At 36.7% G+C, this 5,478-nt stretch overlaps 1 protein-coding gene across 1 annotated transcript in view; it reads left to right on the forward strand.

Moving 5' to 3' along the window:
• RPAP2 (RNA polymerase II associated protein 2) overlaps positions 1-5,478 on the forward strand; it is a 189,048-nt gene that overhangs the window by 41,106 nt on the left and 142,464 nt on the right. The gene's annotated exons all lie outside the window — the stretch shown is intronic.

Consider the following 5,478-nt stretch of genomic DNA (forward strand, 5'->3'; position numbering starts at 1 on the left):
AACAACAACAACAACAATCAGTCCCCTTGGTGAGCCACAAGCACCTCAGATTTGCATAGTCCTTCCCAGGCATTTGGTGGGAGTTAAAAGACTATGGCTTAGAAGGGCCATGTTAAGTGATTCATTGCACCATAGGTAGGAAGCAAAATAAGAGAAGAAAATGTAATGGGTCCTTTATAAAGTTAATTGTATTCAATATGAGGAACTGCCATTTAATCTGTGTTCACGTCTTTTATAATTCTTTGGTATAAATATCACCTATTATGAAATAATGGGAAGGTAGGTGATAGTTGTGAGTTTCATCTTTGTTTTAATGTCCTTATTTGGCAAAAATAGGAGTCCTGGTTGCACAGTGATTAAAGAGCTCTGCTACTAACCAAAAGTTTGGAAAATAAATTGTTGGCAATATTGTGGCAGTCCTCCAAATTGTTTTTGTGAAACATGTTGCTCCAGGCAAGGAATTGGAGTCTGAAGTCTTAGAAATCCATGAAGATGGAGTGAAAAGTTAAGTACAATCTAGGTTCAGATAGGTGGGCCAAGTCACAGTCCAGTAAGTCAGCAAAGGTAGATTTAGATAGGCAAGTAGAAACCAGGGCAGGAGAAGAACAAGTAAGTCACCAAGATGGTTGATATCTTTGGTTCTAGGGCAGTGATTCTCAACCCTTTGCACACAAAAATTATCTGTGGAACTATCTTAGGGTACACCCTCTATGTATATAATATATACATACATAAATATGTTTGTGTAGATGTATGTGTATGTCATATGTATGTAAATATATGTCATACTATACATGTATGTTTGTGTATCTTATATATGCACATGGATTTACTTCAAGGACTTGGATCACATGATTTTGTGGGTGGATAAGTCAAGTGACAGGAGAATGCAAAATAAAATTCTGCCAAAATATCTGTTTATATTCTGGAAACAGGACACACCCTAGGGAAACACCCTTTACAACTGATTAATTATATTACATTAGATTACACTATGGGAGATAATTATTACACTATAGGAGATATTATAATTTACTTTAGATTACATTATGATCAGATAGCCTTTGCTTTTACATTTTATGATAAATGGAGGCCAGCAATAGTGATAGAGTCCCACTGATACCAGGATAAGGAGCAGCCATTCCTAGGAACATTTTTATTTTTCTAAACCATATTCATAGCAATATATTTATTTAATAAGAATTTATAGCAAAAGTAGGTAAACACTTCTTTGCAAATATGACTCTGACCTGTTGAACTAAGCCACCAGTTATAAGAATAGCTGAAGTCTTTTTCCTCTTTATGCTGGTTTCTGGCTCCTTGTCGAAGGAAAAATGTCTTTTTAAATACACACAGGAGTGATAGAGTATAAACCCTAATAGGCAAAAATATTTCACTTCATTCTTTTCTTTAGCTGCCCCTAAATGCTTTCTTAGGTTCCGAGCCCTGGAAATAATCCTGTTATTATGGCAGGTTTCTTTATACAGTACAACAAATAGCTTGTTTCCTTTTTGAAAACTATTGATTCAAAGTAGCATTTAAAAAAAGAAAAAAGAAACTTAAGTGGCAAAATAGAGAGTTGTATTAATGTTATATTTTTGAAAAGGAATTGGCCCTAGGAGTCTGAGGAAAGATGGCAGAATAGGCCAAAAGACTGCATAGACCCTCTTCAACAAAGAAAAGGGAAACCAATTAACACAGATACAGAAGATAATCCTGGACCCCTGAGCCTTGAACAGAAGGATATAGAAGTGGACTAAACTCTAACTAGTGGAAGAATTTGCATGAAAACACCAAAAAAGGAGACATTACAGAGCTGCGGTCTGGCGACGATCCACATGACTCAGCTTGGATATTGCCAAATGGTGGTAGGACCTAAGAATTAACCTAAAAATCAGCCCTGCTGGCCAGGAACTGCACAGAGGACTGCTCTGGTGGCTGGTGAATAAAAGGGGAAGCAGTGGAGAGGAAGGCAGTCTGAGCTATGGATTTTTACCTGTCCGGAGGGCCAGCCATTTTGAATGTTTACAGATGGTTTGACCATTTTGGATATTCAAAGCAACAGTGTTCTCCCGGATTCCAGGGACTTAAGAACAGGCTCCACTTACTAGGAATCATAAGGATATTCCAGACGCAGGTGACTGGAAAGGTGTACCATTCTCATTGTTACACTTATGCCCCAAACCCTCTTGGTGAACAGAGATGTGGCCACCCCTCATTCCCCCCCACTTCTGCGCCGACAGGAATTCCATCCCAGTCTGTGTGGTCAGATGGAGCCTGGGTGCACTGCCCCACCCTGCCCCAAGTTTTTTTTTTTTTTCTGTTTTCCATTTTTTAGTTTGTTTGTTTTCATCTGTTTGAAAACTACTATTATTATTACTTTTCTCCCTTTTACTATTATTCTTTATTCTTCCTCTTCCAGGTTCCTGTTTTCAGCTTTTTTTCTTTTTTGTTCCTGGTTGCAATTTTTTTTTCCCCTCTTATGGTTAACCCCATTCCTTGTTTTTCTTTTTGCATTTTTCCCATTATTTTTCTTCATTATTCTCCTCTACCATTTTTCTCTTATTGCCCTCTCCCCAGATATTGTGGGGTTTTTTTTTCTTTTTCCCTTTTTTTGATTACTGTTCCCATGTGAATATGTACTGTGTGTTTTGTCCATTTGCTTTTACTTTTTGGATGGTTTTTCAGTAGTGATTTTTGTCTAACTGAGTGGAAGACAGCAACAGTCCCCATATGACACAGCTACACCCACAACTCCTACAGTTTCATTTACTGAATGAGAGCCACCATTTGCTTCTCCTCCAATGGGCCAACAATAAACAACCACCAAGAAGTGCCTAACTCACCCTTAGCTGCTCTTCACAGACAGTTAACAGAGAGCTAAATACAACAACATCACAATGTCTCAGAGACAACAGACCATCACACTCCACACAAAGAAGCAAGATAAAGTGGTAGAATCAAGGGAGCAGGATACAGACCCAGAACACATCCCTGAGGAAGAGGCAGTGTTGGAACACTCTGATAAGGAATTCAGAAGAATTATATTTAGGTATCTTCAAAGGATTGAGAGACAGACCAAGGAAAATCCCTAGAATAATTTTGGAAGAAAATACAAGAACAAAATGACAAAATAAATGAAAAATTAGAAATGATTCTAAATACACAGATAGAAATCCAGAAGATTAATACAAAATTGTCAGAATTTGATAACGCAATGAAATGGCAAAGGAGTAGAACTGATGCAATGGAAGACAGAATTAATGAGATTAAAGACAAATAGCTGAATACTTCTTTGGAAAGGGAACAATCAGAAAAAAAGATCAAAAAAAAATGAAGAAACCCTAAGGTTCATGTGGGATACCATCAAAAGGAGTAACCTGTGTCATTAGGATTCCAGAACAGGAAGAGAAAAATGAAACCACTGAGAAAATTGTCCAAGATTTATTGGAGGAGAACTTCCCTGATACAATGAAAGATGAGAATATATCCATTCAGGAAGTCCAACAACCCCAAACAGGATAGACCCTAAAAGAAAATCACCAAGACATATCATCATCAAACTCACCAAAACCAGAGACAAAGACAGAATCCTGAAAGCAGCACAGGAAATACAAAAAGTTACTTACAAATGACAACCAGTAAGAATAAGCTCTGATTTCTCAGCAGAAACCATGCAAGCGAGAAGACAATAGGATAGTATATATAAAACCCCGAAAGAGAAAATTTTTCAACCAAAAATTATATGCTATTGTTGTTATGTGCCATTGAGTAAGACCTGACTCATAGTGACCCCTCCGTGGGTTTCTGAGGCAGTATCACTGTGGAAGTAGATGGCCCCATCTTCCTTCCAAGGAGTGGCTGGTGGGTTTGAACCGCCAGCCTTCTGGTTAGCAGTCAAGTGCCTTAGGTACTACGCTACCAGAGCTCCCAGAATTATATACCTGGCAAAATTGTCTCTCATATATGTGGTGAAATTAGGAGATATACAAATAAGCAGAAATTAAGGGAATTTGTTAAACCCAGACCAACCTTACAAAAGATACTAAAGGGAGTCCTTTGAACAGAGAACCAAAAATAGCAAACAAAAACCAACTATTAATGCACAAGATGACGTAACCCAGAAACCACAGATATAGACATATCCAAAGTAAAATAAGCCTACAAGATTGTAAACAGGGAGACAACAATTGGCAAATGAGGACAACTACAAACCAAAAAGAAGGAAAATACTGTGTAGTTACAGAACTTCTAAAGGTTGAAGTCAAGACAGTTGCAAGATAGAATGGACTATACCAAACTCGGGGAGAAAATTATAAATCACAGGGTAACCTCAAAGAAAAATGATAAACTTTCATATCACAATAAAAAAGAGGACAAGCACAAATATTCAGCAAATACTTAAACAACATCAACAAAAGAAATGATAACATGATTCATAAACATAATGAGGTCAGCACAGAAAATAATATGGAACAAACAAACAGGAACACCATAAAAAACTCATAGCAAAATGACGGCAACCAATTCATACTTGTCGATAATTATACTGAATGTTAATGGATTAAATGCACCACTCAAGAGATGGAGAGTTGCACACTGAATAAGAAAATAAAACTCATCAATATGCTGTCTACAAGAGGCACGCCTTAGAGACAAAGACAAAAATAGACTAAAAATCAAAAGTTGGAAAAAGATATATCAAGCAAATCGCAACTGTAAAAGTAGGAGTGGCAATATTAATTTCTGATCAAATTGACTTTGAGACAAACACCACCATACAAGACAAGGAAGGGCATTGTATAATGATTAGAGTATCAATTGAACAAGAAGATATAACTATAATAAATGTGAACCCAATGAAGGAGCCCCAAAATACATAAATCAGACTTTAAAGGAGTTGAAAAGTCAAAGAGATGACTCCCACAGTCATAGTTGGAGACTTTAATAAACCACTTTCAATGAAAAATAGAACAACTGGAAAGAAAACAAAGATGCAGACGAGCTAAACAGTATAGTCTACCAACGTGACCTTATAGAGATCTACAGAGCACTTCACCCAACAACAGCACAATGTACATTCTTTTCCAGTGCACATGGGACATTTGTTAGACCATTTGTTAGGCCATAAGCAAGCCTTAATGAATTTAAAAACACTAAAATACTGCAAAGCATCTTCTCAGATCATAATGTTATCAAATTAGAAGTCAACAATAGAAAGCTCAATGGAAAAAGAATAAACACATGGAAACTGAGCAACACCCTCCTTGAGAAAGACTGGATAAGAGAAAAAATTAAAATGGAAATTCAAAAATTCCTTGAATCAAATGGGAATGAAAACACAACATACCAAAATCTTTGAGACACAGCAAAAGCAGTAATCAGAGGCCAATTTATAGCAATAAATGCACACATCAAAAAAAGAAGAAAGAGCCAAAATCAACACTTTAAACCAACATCTCCAACAATTAGAAAAAG

This window comes from Orycteropus afer, unplaced genomic scaffold (assembly GCF_000298275.1).
Source record: "Orycteropus afer afer isolate SDZICR_OR568_19922 unplaced genomic scaffold, OryAfe1.0 scaffold00033, whole genome shotgun sequence".
In the NCBI taxonomy this organism is placed as follows: domain Eukaryota; kingdom Metazoa; phylum Chordata; class Mammalia; order Tubulidentata; family Orycteropodidae; genus Orycteropus; species Orycteropus afer.